General features: G+C 39.5%; 1 pseudogene across 1 annotated transcript; it reads left to right on the forward strand.

The window, feature by feature from the left end:
- Nucleotides 1-5,448: 5,448 nt before the first annotated feature.
- Nucleotides 5,449-6,489, forward strand: LOC308277720 (cysteine and histidine-rich domain-containing protein 1-like; annotated as a pseudogene). The gene has a single exon. The product of its transcript is annotated as a cysteine and histidine-rich domain-containing protein 1-like (transcript).
- The last annotated feature ends 12,616 nt before the right edge of the window (nt 6,490-19,105 follow it).

The following is a 19,105-nucleotide window of genomic DNA, read 5'->3' on the forward strand; positions in this document are numbered from 1 at the left end:
TACTTAGTAGAACTAAGTAAAAAATCCACAAATTTAACCCTGCTCTCATTAGTTAATATAATGACTAGGCAAAAATAATCAACAGAAGACCTCTACTATTAATCATCTTTACCCAAATGGATATGTATAAACGTAACCCTTGTGCCCAGGAAAGGGGTCACTCATGCTGGGCCATAAAACAAAGCTCAATAAATTTTAAAAGGTCGAAATTTTACACAACATATTCTTGCCCACAATAACACTGCATTAAAAATTAAAAGTTAATAACAAAAATATATTTAAATTTCTCCAGATACTTGGGAATTAATACATATTTGAATTATTTCTAGGATGAAGTTTAATAAGTCCTCCTCTTTCTTATCTTACAGTGATACTGTGTGTTACATCATTACTGTTGCCAGTTTCTCATATATTCTGTAGATATGCCGTAGATTTTCAAATATATAAATATATCTGTATACCATAGAATATATTAATATATAAATTATACAAAGGCAAGCTAACAGTATTGCAGCCTGTGCAAACCATTTGCAAGTCTTTCTATAATTACATGTTTAGAGATGTCTCATTTGTCGCAGTGTATGGCTGGACCGTCTTATATAACCAGTTTTCCATTGATGGTCATTTGGGCTGTTCCAATGTTTTGCTGCTATCTAGGGGTAGAGTTGTATGTATTTCAAATGTGATTGAAAATTCCCAGTCACCTTCTCTAAAGCTGTGGCAATTTGTACTCTCATCAATAACATATGAGCATGCAAAGCTCTTCTGAAAAACATGTGATCCTGGAAAAGCCTCCTTGTGACAAAGTCTTAAAATCCTTATTGGGTGCAGGGTGAGCAATGTGTGACCACAGCACTAGCACGTGAAATAGATTTACATTTCAAAGTTTTGCCAGCAGAAACCACTACCCACTCAGTGCAGAAGGGGCTAAGAACCTGATGGATGTCAACACAGAGACCTGGGAACACTCAGCCTTTCAGCCTGGGTTCCACATCTCCAGATGTGGGACCAACCTGGCTTCCACCACTGAATTTGGTACTGAATTCTGCCTTTCTTTCTGCAAGCCCAGGATAATTAGTGCTTTGGCACTTTAACTACATATGCATAATCTGTTTAAATAATGTCCCTATTTAGCTTGTGAAGAAAAGTCTACATTTGATTCAGCCTTCATTACATGTAGAATGAAAAGTCGAGGGGAAGAAGCCAGAACCTATTCTCCTGTTCTTGTTTCCAGAACGCTATACTCCTTCCTTAAGAAGTATCTTGTCAACAAAATCAAGTCATTACAAGTCCTTGGGATGTAAGATATCACTCAGTCTGATCCCAAAGAAAACGCTGTGGGTTGTCTTTTATAATCGAAACGAATGCTATTGTAATCAATAGCTGTTTTTGGAAGGTACGCTAAGTTAACATATTGGAAATTGTTTTTCAAGCCTTTAATAATCTTGAATGCAAATATCTTTTTGGAGAATTAGAAACTGACATTTATTTCCAGGCAAATCACTGGTGTTAATGATTTCCTATGTTTTTTCTTTATAAAGTAAAAAAATATTCTCATTAATTAGTATATTTAGTAAAACACCTTTCTGACTCGAACACATGTATCATTTAAATCTCCCTGATGTGTGCAAAGAAAAATTGTTTAAGGCACAAATTTGGAGTATAAAGTTCTAAAAAAGAAAAGTAAAGAGAATACGTACAAATTTTTCAGTTATTCACAAGGCTTTATTTATTTATTTATTTATTTTTATGTGGATCATATTGAAAATGGCATACATTCAGACTGTGCTTGGTGCCCTCTCCCACCCCCCACTTCTCTTCTCCACCCTCCCAACAATGTCTATGTTGACCATGCTACATTTATACTTTTACACATATTAGAATGTAGCTCTTCCATTAATCAACCTCAGCCTTCTTCCTCTCCTACCCTTCCATTGCTTTGCTTAAGTTTCCCCTCCATTATTTGGAGGTCTTCTGGTATCCCTAATACTCCCTAGTTTGGGCATATTAGAGACAATACATGTCCCTTCTCTTTCTGTGTTTGTCTGATCTCACTTAACATAATGTTCTCCAGGTCTTTCCATCTTCTTGTGAATGGCAGGATTTTATTCCTCTTTATAGCTTCCATTGTGTGTATTTCCCATAATTTTGTAATCCATTCATCTGTTGATGGAGATCTGGGTTGGTTCCATATTTTGTCTATTACGAATTGTGCTGCTATGAACATAGGTATGCATGTGTTGCTGTAGTTCTCTGATTTCAACCCCTTTGCAAAGATACCCAGAAGAAGTAGAGCTGGATCACATGGTGGATCTATTCCCAGTTTTCTAAGAAATCTCCACACTGATCTCCATAGCAGCTGAACTAGTTTGCACTCCCACCAACAGTGTAAAAGAGTTCCGCTTTCCCCACATCCTTGTGAGCATTATTTGACTTCTTTATGCTTGCCACTCTGATTGGGGTTAGATGGAATCTCAGCGTAGTTTTGATTGGCATCTTCCTAATGGCTAATGATGTAGAACATCTCGTCACCTATCTGTTGGCCATTTGTATCTCTTCTTTTGTGAAGTATCTATTCAATTCAGTTGCCCATTTCTTTTTTTTTTGTTTTTGTTGTTTTGTTTTTTTGCAGTACTGGAATGAAACCCAGGGGCATTCAACTTCCGAGATAAACTCCTGCCACATTTTTTATTGCTTATTTTGAAACAGGGTTCTCACTAAGTTGTGGAGGGCCTCACGAAGTAGCTGAGGCTGTCCACAACCTCGACCCTCTGGTTTCAGCCTCCCAAATGCTGGGACAAGCATGCACCACCATGCCCAGCTTAGTTGCCCATTTCTTGATTGTGTTATTTGTTTGGCTAGTGTAGAGTCTTTTGAGCTTTTTTGTATATTCTGGATATTAGCCCTCTATCAGAGTGGTGGCTGGTAAAGATCTCCCATTGTGTAGGCTTTCTCTTTAGTTTTTTTTTTTTTTTTTTTTTTTTTTTTTTTTGTGTGTGTGTGTGTGTGTGTGTGTATGTGTGGGTCTGGCTACACCCTCTGCCCTATTTTTTATTCTTTATTTTGAAACCTGGTCTCACTGAGTTGCAGAGGGCCTCATTAAGTAGCTGAGACTGTCTGCAAACCATGATCCTCTGGTCTCAGCATCCCACCAGGATTACAAGCGTGCAACATGCCCAGCTCTTTCTTTAGGTTCTTGATGGTTTCCTTTGATGAGCAGAAACTTTTTAGTTTGATGCCATCACACTTGTTAATTCTTGCTTTAATTTTCTGTGCTTTGGAGATCTTGTTGAGAAAGTTACTACTTGTGCCTGTATGTTGGAGTGTTGAACCTATGCCCTCCTCTAATAGCTTCACAGTCTCTGGTCTAATTTCCAAGTCTTTGATCCATCTCAAGTTAATTCCTGTGCACGATGAGAGGTAAGGATTTAGTTCCATCTTTCTACAAATGGATAGCCAGTTCTCCCAGCACCATTTGTGGAAAAGGTTGTCTTTTCTCCAGTGTATGACTTTGGCCCCTTTGTCAAAGATCAGTTGACTATAAGTGTGTGGGTTTGTTTCTGTATCTTCTTTCTGTTCCACTGGTCTGTGTGCCTGTTGTTGTGCCAATACCATGCTGCTTTTACTACCCCTGTAGTATAATTTGAAGTCTGGGATTGTGATGCCTCCTGCACAGTTCTTATTACTGAGAATTGCTTTGGCTATTCTGGGTCTTTTCTTTCTCCATTTAAATTCATGACTGATTTTTCTAGGTCTATGTAGAATGTCCTTGGTATTTTGATAGGAATTGCATTGAATCTTTAGATCACTTTTGGCAGAATGGTCATTTCAATGATATTTATTCTGTTTATCCATGAGCAAGGAAGTTCTTTCCATTTTCCAAGGTCTTCTTCAATGTCTTTCCTTAATGCTTTACCTAAAGGAATCAGTTGCTTTTCTATATGCCAACAATGAATCCATAATGAAAGAAATAAAGAAAACAATTCTATTCACTATAACCTCAAAACCAATAAAATACCTAGGAATAAACCTAACCAAAGATATAAAAGACCTCTATAATGAAAACTATAAAACAAGGCTTTACCCAGGCGTGGTGGCACATACTTATAATTCCAGCATTTGGGAGGCAGAGATTGGAGTATCACAGTTCACAGACAGCCTCAGCTACCTAGTGAGGCCCTTTGCAACTTAGTGAGACTCTGAAAATAAAGAATAAAAAATAGGGCTGGGGGTGTAGCTCAGAGGTAAAATGCCCCTGCGTTTCATCCCCAGTACCATAAAAAAATCAAGGCTTTATTTAAAAATATGTTTTTCTGAATTGATTACTTCTTCAAACTCTGCTGAAACCATCTTCCAATAGCCTGAAAATCTTGTTATACCGGCCATGGATGATCAGGAGAAAGGGACAGAGCTTGAGATCCTCCCTAGATAGGGTTTTTGTTGTTGTTTAGTTTTGTTTTGGTACTAGGGATTGAACCCAAGGGTATTCTATTTCCAAGCTACACCCCCAGCCCTATTTTTAATTTTCTTTTTTATTTTGAAACAAGGTCTCAGTAAGTTGTGAAGGGCCTCACCAAATAGCTGAGGCTAGCTAAGAACTTGCGATCCTCATATCTCAGCCAACACACTTGGCAATCACTTCCATAAAAGTAGGCCTGTTTATGAAAGAATGTGTTAAGGAAAAGCCTACCTACAGATTCTGGCAGCAAGAACATTTGCCGACTTTAAATCTGATCATAAGTTCAACCAAAAAAGAGTCTAGAGTGTGACCTGGGTTACATTGTGAGCGTTTGTTTACTGATTTAATGAACACATTGAGAAAAAGACATCAAGATGATTTTAAGGTTAGGAGCTGAATGACTGGATGAACGGAGGACTTTCTGACATGAGAAACTCTGTGCCTGGAGCGATCTGCAAACACTCAAGAGCTCTGCAGACTTGTCAGATGTTGTGCTGAGGACAGATGCAGGTGTTAGAATACATGAGTTCAAGATGAGAGGGCAAGACTGAAGATATCAAATACACTTAAATCAAAGTGTAAGATTTCAATGTACTTTCCTCTTAAATTAATAGATCATAGAGAAAATAGTTGTTCGGGATAGAGAAGATTTTAATGGCACAATCACATATGCTAGTTGGCATATACACAGAGACACACTCAACTAATTATAATCATATATCATGCATACTGGGCACATATGTGAAAGTAAATGTGGCCCAAAGACTATATAGCAAGAGAGCAGCTATGAGCTGGGGATACAGTTACGTTACACATGCCCACATCCTATGCCACAGTCTTTACAACAGTGTTCTTAAATTAGAAATGATGAGTTCCCGGAAGTGCATGGCCACACAGCAGTCACAACAGCACCAGGAGGGAGCTGAAATCTCAGTGTCACGTGGTTTGTTCCCGGCGCCTGGATCTCCTCCTGATGGTGGGAAAGGAAAATGGCCCTGCTGTGCTGCGGCCAGCGCTTAGATCCTGAGACGAATGCAGATGATGCTTACACATACCACCCAGCCTTGTAGGCTGTACAAAAGGTAGACATAATCGTGAGAAGCCACCTGAACCACTCAGACCCCAAATCAAGACTACAGAGAAAAAGAACTACCTGAATTGAAACTCAAATTTCAGGAGCATATCACTCAAACCCCTAAACCAGTAGATGCAATATAAAGGCCAAGCCCGGATGAACCAATGACAAATGTGGAATGAAAAATATCTGCCTCCCTAACACGACACCTGATAAACCTAAGCTGTCATCAGGGAATGGAGATGCTGAGAAGACAGTGACGAAATTGAGACTGTGACCTCATGTAGAAATGCAGGTGTTCAGACATATCAAGGTCCACAGAGCTTAGAAGTCTGTGTATGTCGTACTCGAGCACCTATGTTCCATGAGGGGATGAAATATTGGAGCTGGTAGTAGGAAAACCTCTCCTGTTAATACATTCTTAGCCCAAGAAGGCTATACCACAGGAAAACACATGTGGACTAAAAAGGATGCCGGGGAAAAAGTTGTTCCATGTAGACATGACTGGCATCAGACTGGGGTGAAGTCACCATTTCAGTTTATGCTAAAAATTCACTTCCAGAACTTAGTCGAGTAGACGCAAATAGTACATTGTTAAATGTGCATATCGTATTTGAAGGAGAAAAGGAATTCATCAAAATGTGAAATTATGGGGTGTGACTGATACAAAGTGAAGCTATGTAAGTATGACTGCAACCAAGACTGAGATCACCACGAGACAAGCTGAGTCTCTGCAGTCGCCAAGCCTGGAGCTGCTGACGACCAAAAGCAAGAAAAGCAAAAAGATCGTACAGATCGAGAGGAGGGGAGGGATAAAAAGATCGTACAGATTGAGAGGAGGGGGGATAAAAAGATCATACAGATCGAGAGGAGGGAGGGTATAAAAACGACTGCAGTTTCAGAATTCTTCATGTGTGGTAAAATGATGGCTTGCCGCTGTATTTTGTTTTGGTAGTTCTTGTTGTTGTTGAATCTGGCATTTCAGAGTCCACATTAGGTTTGTGTTTATTAGAAACAAAGCCCAAGTCAGTTTGTCCTTTTGTGCCTCCCATTCTGTTGACTTTCATGAGATTGATTATTCATTTGGCCTCACTGGTAGAACCATTTTATGGCTCTTACTTGAAAATGGGGGAAAAAAGCTCATAAACATAGTTACAGTATTTCTAAGTATATTATGTTAAGCAAAGAAATACGGCACTTTTTTTTTTTTTTTTTTTGGTGGTACTGGGGTTCCTGGAAGCCCTTCTACCTCCGGGTTCCACTCAGACCTATTTTATATTTTTATTTGGAAACAGGGTCTCTTAAGCCAGCGAGGCTGGCTTCGAACCTGCGCGATCCTCCTGTCTCCGCCTCCCAAGTGCAGGAATTACAAGCGTGCACCACCACACCTGGCATGAAATATGGGACATTTTTTATACTTCACTTACGTCAGAATTGGCAAAGCAAAAAGAGATGTCAAATTTTTGAATCAGTTTTTATGGATTCTTATTCCTATAATAATTAAAAATCTTTAAAGAGATGAAGCTCTACGTTGTTTTATTTTTCCCATGTGAGAAGGTTCCTCTTAGGAGGGTTGATTCTAAGGTAGTGCAGTAGGTAAAGGGAAAAATATAATTAGAATTGTTTACAGTTAATTTAAAAATTACATCAAGACATATGTTACTTGCAATGCAATATGATTTAGGAATGTAGGAAATAAAATGAAGACTAGTAGTAGCAATTCGGTTAAAACTCACCATTTTATACGACTAGGCAATAATGTTAAAAATCCCCTGATCATCTAAAGGTCTGGTGTTATGTATGACATTATGACTAACTTGTACCTGATATTCAGTCTAAGCTTTTTCAAAACTTTTAACTAGTGACCTGTAAAAGGAAATCATATATATCTGTGCTCTTTGATGGAAGACTGTATAACATGCTAACAAAGATCTGAAGAAACAGATTAGGTTACTAAAAACTAAATACATGAACTTTGCTTCATGACAACTACTACGTGTTAAATAAAACAGCTGAATTCTTTTGGAAAAAAGTAATAATAATGAAAAATAATATCTTCCCCTCAAAACATATTCATAGTCTAAGTTTGAAAAATAAAAATAAATCAATAAATAATTGATAATTATGAAAAATCAAAAAGTCAATTTTGAAATCTAGAACTAAATGGAAGGGAATATATAGCATATAGAACCTTTGAAAATATACTACACAACGATTAAACTTTTGCCTCAAGTATTAGCAATTAAGTTCAAATGGCTTGGAACATATTGGTGGAGTCTAAAAAAAGCAAAAGGTAGTCTGGCATGACAGCATATTCCTGTAATCCCAGTACTTGGGAAGCTGAAATAGGAGGATTACAGGTTCAAGGCCAGCTCAGCAGCTTAGCAGGAACCTCAGCAACTTCGACCTTATTTCAGAATAAGAGTAAAATGTGCTGAGGTTATAGCTCTGAGGTAGAATGAATGAGCCTGAGTTGAATCCCCAGTACAACACACACACACACACACACACACACACACACACACACACACACAGACACACACAGCAAAGCTATTTGCTATTTTTGCAGCTTTTTAAATATTTAAAAATATTTTGCAGCTTTTTAAAAACACTACAGACAATTTCAATACCTAACAATAAGAAAATAGATAAATCAAATGTTAATATATGTTAATATAATGGAACAGAATTATGCCACTTAAATAAATGAACTGGCCGGGCATGGTGGCGCATTCTTGTAATCCCCGCACTTGGGAGGCAGAGACAGGAGGATCGCACAGGTTCGAAGCCAGTCACGCTGGCTTAAGAGACCCTGTTTCCAAATAAAAATATGAAAAATAGGTGTCTGGGAGTGTAGCCCGGAGGTAGAAAGGAACCCCAGTACCACCAAAAAAAAAAAAAAAAAAAGAATGGACTGGAATTACATGTATGCTAAAGAATAAATCTCAAAAGCTATATTAAGGATAAAAACAAATTGCAAAATTATAGGTCCAGTATAATATCACTTAGATAAAATTTCAAACACATTAAACAATAATATTTATTTTTATGACTGCTTAGAAATTTCCTAAACGTCAGAAGTCTGGATTAGAAAGACACAACTTGAAAAGGATGGCTAGAGCTACCACAGGAAACAAGAAAATGGTACTGTCAGGGTAGAAGCCAAGGAAGCTTTCCCTCAGGCTGCCCTGTTTCGTTTTGTTTAATTAATCTGAAGTGAATAAGGAAGTGTGAAGATTTGCTAAATCTGTCTCTTAAGCAAATGCATGTTTTGCTTAGTATTTTCTGCATGTCTAAGACATTTTGTAATTAGAAATATTTTACAGAAGAAAAAATTATTTTGACCAAAACATATATAAAAGAATCTTCTTGAGTATAGCAAAATTGAATGTTAGCTGGATGCCATCAAAAATACATGACTGAGAGCCACATGTGGTGGTCCTGTAATCCCAGTACAGGAGGACCACAGGTGTGTTCAGCCCTGCCTCAGCAACTTAGGGAGACCCTCGGTAACTTACTGAAACCCTGTTTCAAAAGAAAATAGGGCTGGGAATGTTGCTCAGAGGTAAAATGTTCTACCTTCTGGGTTCAACCCCCAGTACCATCAATAAGGTAAAATAAAATAAGCTTGATGCCCATGCAACTCAAGAGCAGAGCACTTACCCAGCACGGGCAAGGTTCTGGGATCAACTGTCAGTACCACAGTAAAGTACAAAATAAATGATAAGACGTCTCATCAATGGGTTTGCCAGGCTGACTGCTGTGCTTTCATGGAAAAACACCAGCATACATGCAGACATCACTCATTTAGCCCCACCCTCTTGAACCCCATTAAGATGTATGACTACAATACACCAATCTAAAAAACAATTAAAAAAAAAAACACTGGCAGAAACAACAATAAAACAAAGCAGAGCCCGCTCTGATTCTAGTGCACAGAAAGGACAACGTCCTTGGCTGATCCAGTTTTAATCTATCAACCGCTCAGGTTAAATAAATTAAAGACAGCTCTTATTGCTAGACTTCACTGCCTGAGTAAGAGGCATCTGTTCCTATGCACAGAGCGGCAGGCCACAGAGGCCTGCCGGTCCCACAGCCAAGCGGCAAGCCGGCCATGTGGCTCTCATCAGAGACCTCAAAGAGCCTTTCACATCATAATCTAAAGAGACGACCCCAGATTAACTGCAGGCCCAAGGCATATACATTTCAAGATTCGGTAGAGGCATTTCAATTGTATAACATATGTAGTCATTTCTGGTACATAAATTGGATTTTTACAGGCCTGCACAGCCTCCATAAAGAACCCTATCTCCTTTTCATACCCGGTCTGACAATCCTTTGTATAAATTTTGACATTTATCCACCGAGTTGTGTTAATTGGCTGGTGTGGTTCCTGTATCTTGGGGGGTGATGCGGACCCTCGTGTGGAGGAGCAGGAAGAGCAAGCGCTTGGAGGGAGGCGGGCTGGGGAGGGAGGTGGAGGCATGGCGTGATCGGCAAGGAGGAGGTAGGGAACAGTTAAAAATCTGTCCCAGACCTAGGCTGCCTCCGCCCTACTGCTCCTGAGACCATCCACTGCTGTGCCTCACCAGCAAAGAGGAGGAGGCTAAGGTCTCCTGGCAGATAAACAATGGTCTTTCTGAAATATCCACATTTTAACCTCAGAGCCAGTGAATATTCTTAAAAGCAAAAGGAACTTGACAGAATTGAAACACTTAAGTTTTCAGGGCGGTAGGCTCTTTGGATTGTTTTGGTTTTTGGTATTAGGAATTAAACTCAGGGGCATTCTACCTCTGAGCTATATCCTCGGCCCTATTTTTTATTCTTTATTTTGAAACAGGGTCTCACTTAGTTGCTGACGTCCTCACTAAGTAGCTGAGGCTGTCTTTGAACCTGTAATCCTCTGTCTCAGCTTTCCAAGAACTGGGATTACAGATGTGTGAAGGGACTCGAGACTGCACCGCTGGCTTTGAAGATGGAGGAAGAGTGCAGAAGCTTCTAGAAGCCAAAAAGGCAAGGAAATGGGCTGTCTTCTAGAGGCTCTGGAAAGAGCACAGCCCTGTCAACATCCTGATTTTAGGACTCCTGATCTCCAGAGATGTAATATAATAAATCTGTGTTGTTTTAAGCTAAATTTGTAGTCATTTGTTATAACAAAAATAGAAAACTAATACTTTTCTCCATGCCCAGTGAAAAGTCCCTGTACCCTCTTAAGTCTTGATAGTCCTCTGGTTCCCTGAACTCAGGTATCTGATCACTGACAAGGGAACTAGCAAGACCTTGCTGTCACTTATTCAACATACTGAAAGTATTCCTCCAAAAAAATTATGACTCCCTCTGTGAAGGAACCCAGAGCCAGTGACAGTGGTGGAATCGCATCAGACAAATTGCAGCCTCTAAGAAGGAGGGAAGCCCACCTGTGACGTGACACGGCCAGTCTTCTTGCATCACCCTGGAAAGGACACGCCCTTCAGGAACCCGAGGATTTCCTACTTGCTGAAGGAATATCCTTTACCCAAAAGTACTGAAATGGAAATCCTTCCTACCCCCGCAAATACAAACAGATGCCCCAAACCACCAAGATACTTGAGAAAAACTAGCAGTGTAAACAAGAGCCAAGACTTGAGGAAACTAGAGAAGCTTGGATAATAACTGTTAGTGACCTCAGAGAGGCAAGGGGAGTGATGGAGAAAAGGCTGGTACAAAAAGGTGGCAGAGAGGCTGGAGAACAGAAACCACCACCACCACTGTCCCTGCCCCACAAGAGGCCTCAGTGCACGAGTGAAGGACCAGGAGAAAAGGAACAAGTCCTCACGTGCACGTGAAGGGCTCTCCTGATGCAAAACAAGAAGAAACCAACGGTGAGCAAGAGTTGATGGGTAAGAAGAACAGACGTAAAAATGCTCAGAAAGCTCTGTAGAAGGTGTGGTGGGAAAAGATCGCAAACGCATCTTATCGGTAATTTTTATTCAGGTGTCAAAGAGGAAATGAGAAAAGAAAGGAAAAGGAAAAAATGAAGGAAAGAAAAGAGTGGGAGGGAGGGAAAAAGAAGTGAGGACAGAAGCAGAAGGGGGAGGAAAAGAAGGGAAAAGTACAAAATCGCTTACCTGCAAACCCATTTAAGACTAGCAAACACCCACTCAGTTATCAGTCATACCTCACAGACATAGAAAAATCAGTCCTTAAATTCATTTGGAACAAAATCCCAGAACAGCCAAAGTAGTTCTCAGCAACGAAAACATGCAAAAGGCATAACAATACCTGACTTTAAACCATACTACAAAGCCATAGTAATAAAAAAAAAAAAGCATGATCCTGGAGCATAAACAGATATATAGACCAGTGGAGCAGAATAGAAGACTCAGAAACAAACCCAGACACTGATGGCAATTGATTTTTGACACAGGGTCCAAAGACATACACTGGAAAAAAGATAGTCTCTTCAACAAATGATGTTGGCAAAACTGGTTAACCATATGCAGAAAAATGAAAATAAATCCCACTTTCTCGCCCTGTAGAAGAGTCAATTCAAGATGGATCAAAGACTTGGAAATCAGACCAGAAGACCTTGCAGCTCCTTGAAGAGGGCATAGATCCTACACTGCAGCACATACATAGGCACAGGTAAAATTTTCTCAAAAAGACCCCAGAGGCCAGGCGTGGTGGCGCACGCTTGTAATCCCCGCGCTTGGGAGGCAGAGACAGGAGGATCGCGCAGGTTAGAAGCCAGCCGCACGCGCTGGCTTAGGAGACCCTGTTTCCAAATAAAAATGTAAAAATAGGTCTGGGAGTGTAGCCCGGAAGTAGAAGGGCTTCCAGGAACCCCAGTACCACCAAAAAAAAAAAAAAAAAAAAAAAGACCCCAGAGGCACAAGAAACTAAAAGGCCAATCAATATGTGAGATTACATGAAACTGAAGAGCTTCTCTACAGAAAAAAAAAAAAAAAAGAAATCAAAATCTCAACAGAGAGCCAACAGAATGGGAGAAAATTTTTGCAACCTACTCTTCCAAGAGAGGACTAATATCTAGAAAATACAGAGAACTCAAGAAATTCAGCATTAAGAAAATGAATAAACCAATAAAAAATAGGCAAATGAATTAAACAGACACTTCACGAAAGAAGAAACTCAAATGGCCAATAAATGCATGAAAAAATGCTCAACATCACTGGCAATCAGAGAGATGCAAATCAAAACTACCCTGAGATTTCACCTAACTCCAACTAGACTGGCAATCATTCAAAACACAAACAACAACAGATGCTGGCGAAGATGTGGGGAAGTGGGAAATCTGATACATTGTTGGTGGGATTGCAAATTAGTGCAACCACTTTGGAAAACAGTATGGAGGATCCTCAGAAGAATGGGAATGAACTTACCATATGATCCAGCAATACCACTGTTGGGTATCTACCCAAAAGAAAGGAAACCAAACTACCAAACCAATGCATGTGTATCTATGCTCATAGCTGCACAATTCACCATAGCCAAACTATGGAACCAGCCAAGATGTCCATCAGCAGATGAATGGATTATAAAACTGTGGGATATGTACACAATGGAATTTTACTCAGCCATAAAGAAGAACAAAATTACGTCATTTACAGGGAAATGGATGGAACTGGAGGACATTATGCTAAGTGAGATTATCAAGTCACAAAAAAATAAGAAATCAGATGCTCTAGTATATGGAAATGAGGGAGAAAATAGGTCATAGACGAACTCTCCACAAAGGAGAAACTATGGATGAGCACATACGGTGACCTGACGAGAGGGATGGGAGGGAGGAGGGGGTTCCCTAGTGTACAGGATGTACATTAACAAACACATCAGTCAGTCACGAAGCCAAGCATGAGAAGGAGTAAGGGGTGAGGGCATGGGGTGGGGACTGGGTAAGGGCTAACTGGGTGATGTGTGCATGATGCCTCTACTATCTTGTACTCCATTAAGATATACAACTACACTGCACCAATAAAAAAATTTTAAAAAGAAAGCTGAGAGTGGTGGCGTGCGCTTGTAATCCCAGCATTCAGGAGGTGGAGACCGGAGGATCACAGCTTGCGGACAGCCTCAGCTACTTAGCAAGGCCCTTTACAGCTCAGTGAGACCCAGTTTCAAAAAATAAAAAGATTTAAAAACAGGGCTGAGGGTGTAGCTCGGAGGCAGAATGCCCCTGGATTCCATCCCCAGTACCACACACACACACAGATTTTTAAATAAATTATTTGGATCTGGGAGTGTAGCCTGTGGGAGTGTATCCCGGAGGTAGAAGGGCTTCCAGGAACCCCAGTACCACCAAAAAAAAAAAAAAAAAAAAAAAATTAAATAAATTATTTGGCTGGGTGTGGTGGTGCACGCTTGTAATCCCAGCATTTGGGAGGCTGAGACTGGAGGATCACGGTTCGCAGACAGCCTCAGCTACTTAGTGAGGCCCCTTGCAACTCTGTGAGACCCTGTTTCAAAATAAAGAATAAAAATAGGGCCGGGGATGTAACTCAGAGATAGAATGCCACTGAGTTCTAGCCCCGGTACTGCAAAATAAATAGATAAACAAACAAACAAACAAACAAATAAATAAAAACATAAAAGGCTAGCATACATGCATACATACTAGTGAGAAGTCCATGCAGCAATATTATCTCTGTAGTAAAATAATTTTAAATTTTGAATTCAAATATATCACACAATTTTTTCATTGCAGAAAAAACTTATACTTTTTTTGAGTTTGAGAAAATAGTTCATGATATATTCTGACATATATATGAAAGATTTTTATTAATCCAAAGACTTTTTAATCCATAGATTAAAATTTTATTAATTTAATCTCATAAATTCTCACATAATTTTAAGGGGAAAAATGACATTTTCAAATTACAAGGATTCTGAAAGTTTGCTCCTCATGGAATCCACTCTAAAATAATTACTAGATGATATACTTCATTAGGAAAAAGTTGGGAGAACAGTCATTATGAAATTCAGAAAATAACGGGAAGTAAAGAAATCAGTAAAATTATCCCATTATTGTTTTGTGACTTGAAAACATAATACAACTAAAATAATTAATCTGCAATTATAATTTCACAAGCCTTTCACTAAGAAAATTTAATACCCAGGTAAAGAGGGGTATTAATGGATACAGAAACTTCAGCTGTTCAGGGATGCATTGTCAATATTGACAGAAAACTACAAGGTTACCATTTTGAAGCTTAGTAATAAGACGCATGCATGGCTTTCAAACCACGAGAACATCAAAAAAGGAAGGATAGGAAAATTGAAAGAAGGACCAATGGAGTTAGGGAAGAGGGAGGGAAGAAGAAAGAAAAAGAAATAATTGCACTTGGTAGGTTGAAAAAGTATATAATAAATGAAGATTATACACAGGGTAACTAGTACAATATTTAATGCCAATTACTGCAATAATAACAAATGGGTTAAATTCAGCAAATAAAAATCAGAGAGAAATTCAGCTGCATGATGTTGACAGAAAACATAAATGAGTCAAAATAATACAAACATTGAAACTAAGGGAGTAGAAACTGATTTTTAAAAAAGGTAAATGCTAACTAGTACTTGGCATTATTAATGCCAGCCAACACAAAATCAAAGCAGAAAACATATTTTGTTTGAAAAATACAAATAAGAAATGTGCGTTTTTTGTTGTAGGGAGACACAGATAGACTAAGAAGCTCAGTGTGTCCTAGAAAACAAACTTATACATATATTTTTTGGTTTACTAAAAAATTACTATCAGGTAATTTTACGTAATAAGATAAAATTAGGTAAGATAAAGAGAAAAATGTGGGAGAAGTCATAAAGCTTGTATGGCACACTATAAAAGCTCTCATAAGAGCCAGGTGTGGTGGCGCACACTTGTAATCTCAGCATTCGGGAGGCTGAGACAGGAGGATTGCGGTTCATGGTCAGCCTCAGCTACTTAGTGAGGCCCTCTGCAACTCAGTGAGACCCTGTTTCAAAATAAAGAATGAAAAAAGAGGTCTGGGAATGTCGCTCAGAGATAGAATGACCCTGGGTTCCATCCCCAGTACCCCCCCCCCCAAAAAAAAAGCAAACTGGTGGATGGATGGAAGGAAGGATGGGAGCAAAATATTACAGCTAAGCCCTGAGGGGTTGGCCTAATAATTTTAATAATTTTTTACATAGGGAAGCAGAGACATATTTTTATTGTGGCGAAAGTTATAAAAACCAAAATGCATAGCTGGGCATGGTGGCACATGCCTATAATCCCAGTGCTTGCAAGTCTGAGCTATGAGGATTGCAGGTTCAAGGCCAGCCTCAAAAATTTAGCAGGACCTTCAGCAACTTAGCAAGAGCCTGTTCCAAAATAAAAAATAAAAAGTGCCGGAGGCACAGTCAGAGGTACAATGCCCTGGGTTCAAACTCCAAAATGGAAGGGAGCAAGGGGAGAATGAAGGTAGGCGGCACACTTTGAGAAACAATCCAGCAGGTCTAAAAAAGTTTCTCGTGCTCCCCCTCATTGACCCCAATATCCTCACGTAACTGCTCTTCCAGTTTCTATAGCTACTGGTTGATTTTCTTGTCCTTGAGATTCACATAAGTGAAGTTAAACATTGATGTCTGGCTCCTTTCAGTCAACATTACTGTTCAAATACCTCTGTGCTTTGTATGAGTCAGTTTATTCTTTCTTTAATGCTAAGCAGTGCTCCATTCTAAGAATCCACGTTCTCAGCCCTTCTGTTTCACCATGGAGGCAGAGAAAGGGAGCGAGCAGGGCTCCGCTCTCCTATCATGGAGGCTGGAATGAGAGCCAGAGCAAGGGGACCCCAAGACACGAGCGCCTCCCCAAGACCTGCCACGAGGACCCCCTCCCCTGCCATAGCCCTCCTGCCTAGGCTAACACCCAGGGAAGCGTTACAGTGGATCCATTCATGGATGAGATGACAGCCGCGTGGCTTAGTCATGCTGACTCTGACATGAAAACACGGGCTTATCAGGGGCATTCCAGATCCAAACCACCACGAGAGAGGTATAAAACTTAGGATAAACACACTTGACTTTCTTTAACATCTTCAACTTGCTCCACCACCTTTGGCCTTCATTATTCTGGTGAGGAATACACCACGTGTGCATTCTCTTGGCTTCATTCTCTTGGCTGTTTTCCAGATTTTCTCTCTTGATTTTTTAAGAATATAAGTGAAATATTACATAGATGCTACTTTCTTTGATTTTAACCTTGCTTTGCTTTTCTCAGGTTTCTTCATCACTGGACCAGTATTTTAACTATATCTTAACTTTGGAAATTCTCAGTGATTATGCCTTCAGTTTTTTTCTTCATTTTCATTCTCTTTGGGACTTTAATTACCTATATATTAGAGTACTTGGTCTTGTCCTATAAATCCCTAAAGATTTTTCCTTTTATGTACGTGTGTGGTAATGTGGATTGAACCCAGGGGCATTCTACCTATAAGCTACACCCCATCCCTATTTTATTGTGGCTAGCTATGAACCTGTGATCCTCCTGTTTCAGCTTCCCAAGTACTGGGATTACAGACATGAAGTCACCATTTATTATAATATGTTTAAAGCTGGGCGTGGTTGCACAGGACTGCCATCTCAGTACTTGGGAGGCTGAGACGGAAGGATCACAAGTTCACAGTCAGCCTCAGCCATGAACAGTGAGACCCTGTTTCAAAGTAAAGAATCAAATAGGGCTTGTAGTGTAGTTCAGAGGTAGAATGTCGCTGGGTGCAATCCTCAGTACTACAATAAATATATATATATATGAAATTAATATCAGGGGTTGCTAGTGGTTAAGGGAGAAAGCAGACAGAAGAGTACAGAGAACTATTAAGGCATCAAGTCCATTTCGTATGGCATTATACCGGTAGATACATGACATTAAATACTTGTCAAAACCCACAGAATGCAGAGAGCATCAAGAGTCGAGACTAAACATGAACACTGGTTGATGGTGGTGTGCCACGCAGGTTCACTGAACACAACAAATACAGCACTGGGAGGGGACATGGATAATGTGTGATGGCAGAGGGACATGGAAACTAAGTCACTATGAACCAAAATACTCTGAAAATAAGACTTTTAAAGCAGAGAAACTGCCGACCATTGTGGCGCACACTTGTAATCCCCACGCTTGGGAGGCGGAGACAGGAGGATCTTGCAGGTTCGAAACCAGCCACGCTGGCTTAAGAGACCCTGTTTCCAAATAAAAAAGTATAAAAATAGGTACTGGGAGTGAAGCCTGGAGGTAGAAGGGTTTCCAGGAACCCCAGTACCACCAAAATAAATAAATAAATAAATAAATAAATAAATAAATAAATAAATAAATAAAGTAGAGGAACTGGCCAATATGATATGAAAAATTTAAAAATTAACATAAACAATAAGAATCTAAAATTTAACAAAACCAAGATATTTAAATGGCCACGTGATCAAGGGTGTTAGCTGAACAAAAGACTTCTGAACCTTATAAAAATGATTCTAACATTACAAACATACACTTACATCATAATGTCATTACTCACCCCAAAATGGTATCATCTAAGCAAAGAAAAAAAAAAAGAGGGATAGTGCCAAATACTTGTGAAGAATACAATGACAGAATTGTCTTATAATTTGAAACATTTGGGGAAAGGTCTACTAGAATTAAATGTATTCAGTATACTGAAGTGAAAATCATTTATTTATTTATTTATCTATTTATTTTGGTGGTACTGGGGTTCCTGGAAGCCCTTCTACCTCCGGGCTACATTCCCAGACCATTTTTTTAAATTATTATTCATTTGGAGACAGGTCTCATAAGCCAGAGAGGCTGGCTTCGAACCTGCGCGATCCTCCTGTCTCTGCCTCCCAAGCGCAGGGATTACAAGCGTGTGCCACCACTCCCGGCATTTATCAATTTATTTTTAAAGGGTTGGTGGAAAATGAAGTGCAACTTAAAATCCTTTAACTGAGTGTTTCCAGAGAACAATACTCAATTCTTAAAAAAAGCAGCCTAGTATAATCTCATCTTTAATCTCTAAAATGGTTTTAGTAAAAAAAAGGTATAATAAACACTTTAAAGCCCTTAATAAACTTAGTTTCACAAATTACTGGTAGCATCCTCATTATATCTGTAATGTCTCCATTAAATCCCTAGAAAATTCTCTTTAAAAAGATAGAGAATTGCCGGGCGTGGTGGCGCACGCTTGTAATCCCCGCGCTTGGGAGGCAGAGACAGGAGGATCGCGCAGGTTCGAAGCTAGCCCCGCGCGCTGGCTTAGGAGACCCTGTTTCCAAATAAAAATGCAAAAATAGGACTGGGAGTGTAGCCCGGAAGTAGAAGGGCTTCCAGGAACCCCAGTACCACCAAAAAAAAAAAAAAAAAAAAAAAAAGATAAAGATGCTGTTTGATTTCTTTATGCTTGCCACTCTGATTGGGGTTAGATGGAGTCTCAGCATAGTTTTGATTTGCATCTCCCCGATGGTTACTGATGTTGATATCTTTTCATGTATCTATTGGCCATTTGTATCTCTTCTTTTGTGAAGTGTCTATTCAATTCAGTTGCCCATTTCTTGATTGGGTTGTTTGTTTT

Source organism: Muscardinus avellanarius, assembly GCF_963383645.1.
Source record: "Muscardinus avellanarius genome assembly, chromosome: 20".
NCBI lineage: Eukaryota > Metazoa > Chordata > Mammalia > Rodentia > Gliridae > Muscardinus > Muscardinus avellanarius.